Here is a 12,490-nt window from a genome sequence, read left to right as displayed (position 1 = left end):
TGTTCATCGGGGAAAAAGAAAAGGAACTACAAGGGCCACAGACAGATTGGGAGGCTGTAACAAGACCAGTCGACCGGAGGTCTCCCTTAAATGTACACCAGGAGTATGAGAATCAGAGATATACATCTCGGTCTTTAAAACGGTCAGAGAACAGGACAGAATGGTAAGATTACAGAGGGAAAAGAAAAGCAAGCTTCTAGATGTGTTAATATTTATGTGTGAGAGTTGGACTGTGAAGAAGGCTGAGCGCCGAAGAATTGATGCTTTTGAACTGTGGTGTTGGAGAAGAGTCCTGAGAGTCCCTTGGACTGCAAGGAGATCCAACCAGTCCATTCTGAAGGAGATCAACCCTGGGATTTCTTTGGAAGGACTGATGCTAAAGCTGAAACTCCAGTACTTTGGCCACCTCATGCGAAGAGTTGACTCATTGGAAAAGACTCTGATGCTGGGAGGGATTGGGGGCAGGAGGAGAAGGGGACGACAGAGGATGAGATGGCTGGATGGCATCACGGACTCGATGGACGTGAGTCTGAGTGAACTCCTGGAGATGGTCATGGACAGGGAGGCCTGGAGTGCTGCGATTCATGGGGTTGCAAAGAGTCGGACACGACTGAGCGACTGAACTGAACTGAACTGAAAGTAAATGAACAGGAAACTTTTGTATTAAAAAGAACCAGGGTCCTGGGTCTTCTACATCTGTGATTCTCAAATTATAATATGCATGTGGGTCACTACAGGATTTTGTTAAAATACAGCTTCTGTTTCAGAAAGCCTAGAGTGGGATTCTACGTTTCAGTAAGCATCTTCAGTGATGCTGGCTCTCCTGGTCCACAGATCACACTTGAAGATGCAAGGTCTAAATGGATATCGAAATGCCCCAGGATGAAGATAGGCTTGGGGGTAGAGAGAAAGTCCACGCTTGAGGCCTCTCTGATCAAGGGTGCTCCTGACTGCCGTCATGGGAGGGAGATGGAGTAGGACAGATGAGAAGTGTGAGAAGTGCTCTGCCTGGCGTGTCCCATGGCAATTTCCCCACAATAAGAGAGAAGGCTGCTAATTGGCTAGTGACACTTGGTATTAATTAGCTCAATAGAATCGGTCCCTTGAAGCCTGTTTTGCATAATTAATGAGTGCTCAGCTATAAGCTGCTGAAAACACTGAAGCCAAAGTGTGACAATTTTCTGATCAGCTAAGCAGAAACACCACAATCCCCTATTGTTTGTGGACACAGAGCAAAGCTTGGTTGTTTGTTGCTAAGTTGAGTCTGACTCTTTGCGACCCCATGGATTGCAGCTCATCAGGCTTTCCTGTCCTTCACCATCTCCCGGTGTTTGCTCAAACTCATGTCCATTGAGTCAGTTATGCTATCTGATCATCTCATCCTCTGCCGTCCCTTTCTCCTCCTGCCTTCAATCTTCCCCATCATCAAGGTCTTTTCCAATGAGTTAGCTCTTCGCTTCAGCATCAGCCCTTCCATTGAATATTCAGGGTTGATTTCACTTAGGATTGACAGGTTTGATCTCTATGCTGTCCAAGGGGCTCTCAAGAGTCTTTTCCAACACCACACTTCAAAAGCATCAATTCTTCAGTGCTCAGCTTTCTTTATAGTCCAACTCTTATATCTGTACATGACTACTAGAAAGACCATAGCTTTAACCATATGGACATTTGCTAATGACTGAGATTGGATACAGAGCCCTTGGCTCTGCCATGTCCTAATGGGGGGGAGGCAGGCTGAAACATGTGGGCACCCCAGGCAGACTGATAATTTGATGCCTCTCCAACAAAATATTCTTTAAATATTTGTTCAACATTTAATTAGAGAGGAAGTGGAGTGCAGCTTTGAGGAGGAGCAAAGCAGGACAGTACTGGGCCAGGTACAGTTTTTTTCTCTGTTGTCTCAAGCAGTTCAGCTCTGGCCCCAACTTTCTTAACATGCTTAGCCAAACAAGACCATCCAGTCACAGGCCCACCCTCCTTAGAAACCAGGTTTGCTTCCACTTCTATGTATTTCTGGAGATATCCCTGGGAGGTTCTGCCTTTGATCCCAGGCTGCTCTCTGAGGTGCTCTTTCCAAGAGTTCTTTCAACAAATAGAATTTTTAAAAAACAGCTTGTTATCTTTCTAGAGAATTTTAGCCTCATTTTTTCAATGATTCTATGGACAACTGCTCAGATGGCGGTGCCTTTTTCTCTGGGAGATGGTCCTGAGATAGGTCAGTCTCCTTAGCACTCAACCAGAGATGCAGTTAGTGGGGAGAGCTGGTTCTTTGGTGCTTACTTATGCCATTGGTAGGATAATTTGAAGAGAAGTCCTTGTTTCTTAGAAACCTAAATTCTGAGCCAAACTGTCTAGGTTTAAATTTTACTTTTGTTCTGTATGAACAGCTACCTGGCTATGGGTAGAGTTTGTAACTTTTCTGAGCCTCTGATCCCCCATATCCCTGTAATATGGGGATAATGATAGATGGCTTTTCTAATGTTCTTCTGAGAATTAAGTGAGTTAATAATGTGTGTGTATGCACTTGCACGCTCAGTCACTCAGCTGTGTCTGACTCTTCGTGGCCCCATGGCCTGTAGGTCACCAGGCTCCTCTGTCCATGCAGTTTCCCAGGCAAGGGTATTGGAGTGGGCTGCCATTTCCTATTCCAGGGGATCTTTCCCACCCAGGGATCTCATGCATCTCCTGCCCTGGCAGGCACATTCTTTACCACTGTGCCACCTAGGAAGTGAGTTAATAATGGGGAGTACTTAAACAGTTCTTGACATATAATAAGAATTAAATAAATATTAATTATAGTTATTATTATTCTGCAGCTATTAGCTTCTATGCTGCATAACAACTGTCACAAAATTAGTGATTTTAAACATGTTTTAACATTTGAACATCAATAAATATACTATATCAATAGAATAAAGGACAAAGCCACATGATCAACTCAATAGACGCAGGAAAGCATTTGACAAAATCCAACAGTCCATAATAAAAACTCTCAACAAATTAGGAGTAGAAAGGAACTTCTTCAGTTTCATTAAGTGCAGCTATGAAACTCTGCAGCTAACATCTTACTTAAGGGTGAAAATCTGTAAGATCATAAATGAGACAAAGCTATTCTCATTTATGATTTCTATTCAATGTTATTTTGGAGGGTCTAGCCAGGGTAATTAGGTAACAGAAGTAATTCAGATTGGAAAGGAAGAAGTGAGACTATATGTATTCACAAGAGACATGATCCTGTATATAGCTGGTCCTAAGGCATCAACTAAAAATGGCTAGAACTAATGAACAAGTTCAGCAAGATTTCAGGATATGCGATTCATAAACAAAAATTCATTGTATATCTATACACTTACAATGGCCAGTCCAGAAAAGGATATTAGGAAAAACGACTCCAGTTACAATAACATACAAAGTTTAGAAGTGAATTTTTAAAAGAAGTGAAAAAGTTATGCTCTGAGAACTATAAAATATTGTTAAAACTAAAGAAGATCTAAATAAATGGAAAGACATCCCATATTTGTGGATCAGAAGATATATTATTGTTAAGATGGCAATTTTCCAAAACTGGTTTATAGGTTTGATTCTTATAACCCCAGCTGTTTTCCTTGAAGAAACTGACAAGCTGATCCTAAAATTATTTGAAAACTCAAGGGGTCATGATAGACAAAACAATCTTGAAAAATACCAAAGTTAGAGGACTTATGGGCTTCCCAGGTGGCTCGGTGGGTAAAGAATCCATCTGCAATGCAGGAGACACAGGAGACTCAGATTCAGTCCCTGGGTTGGGAAGATTACTTGGAGGAGGGCATGACCATCCACTCCAGTATTCTTGCCTGGAGGATCCCATGCACAGAGGAGCCTGGTGGGCTACAGTACATGGAGTTGCAAAGAGTCAGATATGGCTGAAGTGACTTAGCACACATGCACACAGAGGACTTACACTTCTCAGTTTAATAACTTGCCATAAAGCTACAGACAGTGCGGTATTAGGATAAAGATAATTATAGGGCTCAATGGAATAAAACTGAGAATCCAGAAATAAACTGTGACATTATGGTCAATAGATGGGGGAAAGACTGGTCTTTTCATCAAATTGTGTGTGTGTGTTAGTATATGTTTTAAGCACTAGTAATGTGTTTATTTGGAGAAGGCGATGGCACCCCACTCCAGTACTCTTGCCTGGAAAATCCCATGGGCGGAGGAGCCTGGTAGGCTGCAGTCAATGGGGTTGCTAGGAGTCGGACACGACTGAGTGACTTCACTTTCCCTTTTCACTTTCATGCATTGGAGAAGGAAATGGCAACCCACTCCAGTGTTCTTGCCTGGAGAATCCCAGGGACAGGGGAGCCTGGTGGGCTGCTGTCTCTGGGGTGGCACAAAGTTGGACATGACTGAAGCGACTTAGCAGCAACAATGTGTTTATTAGGATTTCTACAGGAATGGGTACAAGTAGAAATATTAGGTGGAGAAGGCAATGGCACCCCACTCCAGTACTCTTGCCTGGAAAATCCCATGGATGGAGGAGCCTGGTGGGCTGCCGTCTATGGGGTCACACAGAGTCGGACACTACTGAAGTGACTTAGCAGCAGCAGCAGCAGAAATATTAGGCATTCTGGTTGTAATATTGGCTTTTAAGTCATTTGCTATGCACCTAACATGTGCCAGGCATTTTCTTAGGTGCTGGTGGTACGAGGCAAGTTATACAGATATAGTTAGTCCATTAACCCCTCTCTGATCATTGATAAGCTGGGCCTGCTTTGCTTAATCTGTTTAGTGGCTCTGTTAATTGATGCATACGTGCGAGCTCAGTCACTCAGTCATGGCCAACTCTTCGTGACCCCATGGACTGTAGCCTGCCAGGCTCCTCTGTCCATGGAATTTTTCAGGCAAGAATACCAGAGTGGGTTGCTGTTTCCTACACCAGAAGATCTTCCTGACCCATAGACTGAACCCACGTCTCTTGCACTGGCAGGAGGGCTCTTGACCACTGCACTACCTGGGCAGGCTATTTGATGCATACACATATAGAATTCTAGTAGCTTCCTATTCGATAGACTATTTTATTGTTATGAAATCTCTGTTGTATCTCTAGTAAACAGAGTTTTGATTTTTTTTAAAATCCAAGATCTATTAAAAGCGTTTAATGAGATAGAGAGCCATTAAGAGTGCCAGAAACTGATGACAGCAAACTGGTTTTTGAAACAAACAATCAAGATTCCAATGAAATGTGAGAAAAAGCCCCATGAGATCTAACAAGTAAGAGAAGGAAGCCAATAAAATGACAAATGGAGCTTTTAGTTGATCTAAAGGCTTTTTGCAAAATGTTTGGAATGCTTTTTGGTTTTAATGTCTATTTAGGTATAGCTATCCCAGAGTTTGATTAGTGTTTTCATGGAATATCTTCTTTCATCCTTTTACTTTCATCCATTCTATAGTTTTCTATTTAGGGTACCAATCAAAACCCTATGGGATATACCAGGATACTTCCCTCTTTGGAATAAAGCGTCAACCAGAAATAGATGAGGCCTCATAAGGTGAAGCTCAACTTTGAATAATCTAATATCTAGTTGTAATTAAGGTGACCTTCCAGAAGCAAAAGTAAATCCTCTCTGGAGTAAAATACAAGAGCCACAAATGATCTCTGTGATTTATTAAACACGTTGTACAGCACACAGTAAAAAATAATAAAGCATGCAAGAAGACAAGATTTGTGAAAAAATAGAAGAAGACAAAAAAGAAAAGACAAAAAGATATATTCACTAAAAATCCTGACATTAGACTTATCCCACACAGGGTTTTAAATGATTATATTAAAATCTCTAAGAGTAAATATCCAGATAGGAAAAAATTGACAGAAAACTAGATACTATCATAAAGGATTAAACGGAAATTGCAGAACTTCCTTCTTGGGAGATCACAAACTCCATGTTTGACCCTCCACCTCATGTGTTTTCTGAAACTTTTCCGTTTCTCAGCCTCTCAATCACTGCCTTTGCTTTTGGATTTGTCCTTTGTTTCTGCTGTTTTGTTGTGTTCAGTTGCCCAGTCATGTCTGACTCTTTGCAGCCCTATGGACTGTAGCCCGCCAGGCTCCTCTACCCAGGGAATTTTCCAGGTGAGAATACTGCAGTGGAGGGCCATTTCCTACTCTAGGGGATCTTCCTGACCCAGGGATCGAACCTGAGTTTCTTGCACCTCCTGCATTGGCAGGCAGATTCTTTACCACTAGAGCCATCTGGGAAAAGCCCAAATGCTAGGCTAAATTCTTTTGTTTTTCTATTTTATTTTTACCATATTCTAAAGTTTTAAAAATAATCTTAATCATTTTCTACATTTTCAAACAGATTTTTGAGATATTTTGATTGTTTAATTGTTTTTAGAGAAAGACTTGGACCAAAATAACTTATGCTGCCTTTGCCAGAAGCAGAACCACCAGAGTTTTCCCAGCATTTTCATGTGGGCTTAATTGATTGTGCAAAGTTAGACCATAGTTTTGGAATTTAAACTGAGACTTTTCTGTTTCCTGAAGAAGAAAGGAGGGAAGTGCTTACCAATGAGAAGCTGAATGACCACCATATCCCAATTCTTCAGTCCCGGAAACTCACAGGCTAATATATATATACATATACACCCAGATATAATCTAAGATTGTCTGTGAGAATTACCCTATGCTTAGCAAGGTGGCACTAGTGGTAAAGAACCTGCCCACCAGGAGACATAAGAGACACACCATGGGTTTGATCCCTGGGTCAGGAGGATCACTTGGAGAAGGGAATGGCTACCACTCCAGTATTCTTGCCTGGAGAATCCAATGGATGGAGGAGCCTGGTGAGCTCCTAGGGACAGAGTCCCTAGTGCTGTAAAGAGTCACACTTAACTGAAGCTGCTTAGCACGCATGCATCTATGCAAACACAGAAAAGGAGGAGTGGGTGTTTTGATACTTCAGTGGGAAAGATCTCATGATACTCAGGAGAAGGGCAGGAAAGCAAGAAGCCCTTCTCATACCTTAGGGAGTTTCAAAAGTATTTGTAAGAGTTGCTGATAGCATGCATTTTAGAAATGTGTATTTTTGTCCTGAGGGGTTAACTTTTTTGAGTAACACTTTACATGTTCAGCATCTGTCTCTGTTATAGGGCACAGGACTGACTTCTTTATCACTTGGTTCCGGTTAGTACTGTTTCAGTTGAGGAAAGAGACTGGGATAAGAGTATGCTTTCCAATATTTGATTGGAAGGAGGAAATTTACCACTTTGCTCTGGTTACCTTTCAAAAAGGACTGGAGAACTTCTGGAAAAGAGCTGAAACAATCCAAACAATCACTTTGGCTGAAATTTGTGTTTTCCTTGGGACTCACTGCTAATTCCCTAAGTTGTGTGCTAATGTGTGGAGAACTTCTAAAGTGGCTGTCACTGTGAGTGGCATAATTATAGGTTGTCTACAATGCTTGATAAGCAAATGGAGAAGAAAAAAATCTTTTAAGACTGAAAAAAAAAAAAAAACAACCAAACACACACACCTGAAGATAATGAAGATGGTAAAGAATCCTGGAGGGCACCCAACGGCTCTGTTTTCCAGGGCTGAGAAAAAAAGAAATGGAGAGAAAAGTTCCATGTTGAATCCAGGGGCAATTTCTGGTCTTCTTCGTGCCCCTGGTTGTCAGGAGAGCAATGCTAATGTGAGGAGACTCTGTATGGAAAAGTCTGGTCTTTGGAGGAGAAGGAAGGACTCTCAGACTCTGGCTCTACCACTTACTCAGTGCATGGTCTGAGAATACTATTCACTTTTTTTGAGCCTCATCTGTAAGATGGTGATGATCACTCTTGCTTCACTGGTTTGTTGCAAAGATGAAATGTGGAAACCACTGTGAAAGCAGAACATTCAGCATGTCAGTAGAGCATTCAGAGAGTTAAAGAGGAGCCAGATGTGGTTAGTTTGATGCTGCGGCTATATATGGAGTCAAACAGGCTTGGGTTTGAATACCACTTTTTATTTCCTCATTTGTTTGGATTAAAGGACATGATGTAGACAGAGTGCTTAGTATAGATTCTGCCATAGGGCAAATGCTCAATAGAAGTTATCTGCTATTATTATTGTTGTCCTTTTTGTGATGATGATGACAATGATGATGATAATTATGACAAGGTAGGGGAACTTATTTGTTTTTGCCCATTTTGAGATTCAGTTCAGTTCAGTTCAGTCGCTCAGTCATGTCCAACTCTTTGCGACCCCATGAATTATAGCATGCCAGGCCTCCCCGTCCATCACCAACTGCCAGAGTTCACTTAAACTCATGTCCATCAAATCAGTGATGTCATCCAGCCATCTCATCCTCTGTTGTCCCCTTCTCCTCCTGCCCCCAATCCCTCCCAGCATCAGACTATTTTCCAATGAGTCAACTCTTCACATGAGGTGGCCAAAGCACTGGAGTCTCAGCTTCAGCATTAGTCCTTCCAAAGAACACCCAGGACTGATCTCCTTTAGGATGGACTGGCTGGATCTCCTTGCAGTCCAAGGGACTCTCAAGAGTCTTCTCCAAAACCACGGTTCAAAAGCATCAATTCTTTGGCGCTCAGCTTTCTTCACAGTCCAACTCTCACATCCATACATGACCACTGGAAAAACCATAGCCTTGACTAGATAGACCTTTGTTGGCAAAATAATGTCTCTGCTTTTGAATATGCTATCTAGGTTGGTCATAACTTTTCTTCCAAGGAGTAAGCGTCTTTTAATTTCATGGCTGCAATCACCATCTGCAGTGATTTTGGAGGCCCAAGGACATTGATTTAGTAAGATTAGGTCTTCCAAGTCCAAACATATACCTTTAACTAGATGGCATGTCAATGTAAGGTTTGAAGAGATTAACGAAAAGAACTGGAGAATTTCTGAACTCATATTCAGGAATGTATTTTACTTGACCTCAACATAAATATATGTAGCCAGTTATACATGACCTAGGAAGCATTCTGATGAAAACATCCACTGGTTCCTCATAAGGAACTAATAGGCACCCTTACAGGAGAGGCTAGGGGAATATGTTTGTTCTGGCTTGGTGTGGATTTTTACTGGGTTCTAAAGATTCTGTGCTTTTTAATGCTCTTTTTCCTACAATATTTGAGCTGGAATCTTTCTTTTTCATATATTGCTCACTTTAAAAGTATAATCAGCTTCTGATTATCTGGGGATAAGTAGAATGGTTTGATGAACAAGGTGTACATGGGCTTGGTACATGCTTGCCTTACCAGAACAGCTGGGACAAGGGCTTGACTTACCATTTACCCTCCCTGCCTTGGGAGTGGAAGAGAGACAAAATCTGCAGCTGAGGTCAAAGGCAAGCTGAACAGGAAGAAATGCTTTAGCTCAAAGGAAGTTGTCAGCTTAGATGAAGCATTTGCTTGGCAATAGAGAAAACACTGAATATCTTTTTAAATTATTTTCTCCCACCTTCCTTGACATTGTATTGCCTTTCTATTTTCTGACTTCTTGATCTGAATACTTAATCTGTTAGAGGCAGAGTGTGTAGATTGGAAATGAAAAAGATCAAAGGGAGGATTTTTCCTCGGAATAATGTTTTGACTGTACCTTATAGATGTTAGTATATAATGTTTTCATTTTCATTATTTCCTAGAGATTATATGTATTAGTTAGGGTTCTTTCAGCAGCAAATAACAGAAAATCTTGATCCAAATGCCTCAAGGAGTTATTATTTCCCATAACAAGGAGTTGGAAGCAGGAATATTTCAGAGCTAGTTTATTCAGAAGTTCAGTGATACCTTTAGGCTACTTATTTTCATGGTGCAGCTTTGCGTGTCACATGCCCTTGACAACTTCCAGATGCAGAAAAAAGACTTTCTTTTGCAAAGAAGTAAGCCTTTCCCAGGGGACTTCCCAGGTGGCTCAGTGGTGAAGAATACACCTGCCAACGCAGGAGGCATGGGTTTGATCCCTGAGTTAGGAAGGTTCCCTGAAGGGGAAAATGGCAACCCATTCCAGTATTCTTGCCTAGGAAACCCCAGGGTTACAGTCTGTGGGGTTGCAAAGAGTCAGACACGGCTTGGTGATAAAACAACAACAAAGCCTTTCCCAGAAGTCATTCATCAGACTCTTTTGAAGTTCATTTGCTAGGATTACTTTATATGTCTGTTCTTAAAATCACTGGCAGTGGGAGTGAGACCACTGGTTTGATTGAAGACAATCAAGAGCCTACCTCATCTGAAGCAGGCGATGTCCTAGAGAGAAGAGGGGACATATGAAAAGAAGCAAGGGAAGGTTCAAAACAAGGAAGGAAGAAAAATAAATACAGGAAATGCAACCAGCAATAACTACTACTTTCTGCAATTATGGTTTTGATTTCTCTTTTTCACCATGCTGTGCCAACTGATGGTATCTTAGTTCCCCAAGCAAGTATGGAGCCCAGGCCTTGGCAATTAAAGTGCCATGTCCTAACCACTGGACTGACAGGAAATTTCCTTGATTTCTTCTTAATCTTAGGAGTTGTTTACAGTATTGGAAAAAGTTTTAAAATGGTCAGAGATTTTGTTTTGTTTCTACTTTAATTTTGAACTATGGATAATAATATGGTTGAGTGTTTTACTTTTTAGAATTTTGAGGGTTCTTTGGTCTAATATATAGAGAACTTTTGCATATTATGGCATGTGAGAATAGAGAGTAGTTTCTGTTTTTGAGTTGAAACTCCTAATTATGTCATTCAGACTTTCTATATCCTTACCAATTATTAAGTTGATGTTCTTCTAAACTTTCTGTTTTGAAATATTTTAGATTTACAGAAAAGCTTGTAAATATAGTACAGATGGGTTGCATACACTTTTCACAAAGCATCCCTAATATTAGTCAACATAACTGCTGTACATTGTAAAAGCCAAGAAATTAATATTAGTACAATTCAATTGCTTAACTTACAGATTTTTTCATATTTCACCAGTTTTCCCACTAATGTTTAACTTGAGAGAGGGTAAAGCATCTGCCTGCAGTGCAGGAGACCTGGGTTCAGTCCCTGCATTGGGAAGATCCCCTGGAGAAGGAAATGGCAACCCACTCCAGTACTCTTGCCTGGAAAATTCCATGGACAGAGGAGCCTGGTAGGATATAGTCCATGGGGTCTCAAAGAGTCGGACACGACTGAGTGACTTCGCTTCACTTTAAAGACCATTAGGTATTAAAATGTCCATTTGGCCTCTTTCACTTTGCATTTCTAGCAACTTTTGGCTTCATATATTAACCACATATAGATTCAAGACAATTTTACTTTAATGTGGCTCTTACTCTCTACCATTATACTATGATCTTTTCAATCTCACTTAATGTTCTTTCTTTGAATTCAACATTTTCTGTGGATGACAAACCCTGACTTCTTTTTCTTTAAATTTACCTAGATTTCTTCCCCCGTTTGTTCCTTTCAGCTTTATGAAAGTAAGATAGCTTTGTCTGAGTGTGTATCAGTTGGGGGTCCTGGTAGAAAACTGGTGCCATGCTCAAAAATTGGATAATTTAATGGAAGAACCATTTTCAAATGTATGCTATGTGGAGAAGCAGTAACAGTGCAGTACCCTTGAACTTAGTGATGGGGCGCTGTTATCACCACCGTGTCAGTTACTGGAACCTGAAGAGAAGGGCCTGCCTGATGGGAGTGGTGGACTTTGGTGTCAGGAGGCAACCAGCATGGTGACTCTGCAAGAAGAAACCCAGGAAATGTCCTGACTTCATTTTCTTCCCTTCCTTAGCGCTCCTGTGGGTACCTCCTATAACCAAACCCAACTGGAAGCCTGAGGGCAAGGCAGTGTGGTGATACATTGGTATCGGTTGGCTTCCTGGCTCACAAAATAGTGGAGAATGGAAACAGTGGATCTGGAGAGCAAATAAAAAATGTCTAGTACACGATGTGTTGTTTTATATAGAGCTAGAGTTAGTTTATTTGACTCAACCTGAGAATTCTTTTTATGTATTAGGTTAATGTCTTGCTTCAACACTTTTTGTCATATCAGATGTTTTTAGTCTTATTTCTGTTATCTGTTTTCTATTTTCTGCTTTTTAAATTCCATCTTACTATTTCTGAGTTTTCTATCATTTGCTATTGTCTGATTTGTATTTTCTGCTTTGCTAATTTGGAAGATAAACAACTGATTTTCAGCTCCACTGCTTAGTAACCCAGGCTGTATACTTAAAGAACACAGTTAAACATAATTTTGGTCTCAGAGTCTCAATTTTGTAGATGAAGCAATATGAACAGACAGCTCCACCTGCCATGAAAGCTAAAAAGATTAATGCATACACTTTCCTCATATCTCCCAACTTTCAAGGTTTTGTTGGTATGGGCTGTGATTTTTGTTCTAATTTATGTGTTTTTTCCTCATGTCATTTTAATCCAAAGAATTACAACGCTCACTTTCTGTATAATTGATCGCGTTAGTTACTGAGATGAAAGTCTTAGATGGATTCATTGCTCTGGAGAACTGTGCTCATCTGGGGCTGGAT

This window comes from Ovis canadensis, chromosome 15, assembly GCF_042477335.2.
Source record: "Ovis canadensis isolate MfBH-ARS-UI-01 breed Bighorn chromosome 15, ARS-UI_OviCan_v2, whole genome shotgun sequence".
NCBI lineage: Eukaryota > Metazoa > Chordata > Mammalia > Artiodactyla > Bovidae > Ovis > Ovis canadensis.
The sequence above is the reverse complement of the archived record's forward strand: the minus strand, read 5'-3'. Positions refer to the sequence as shown.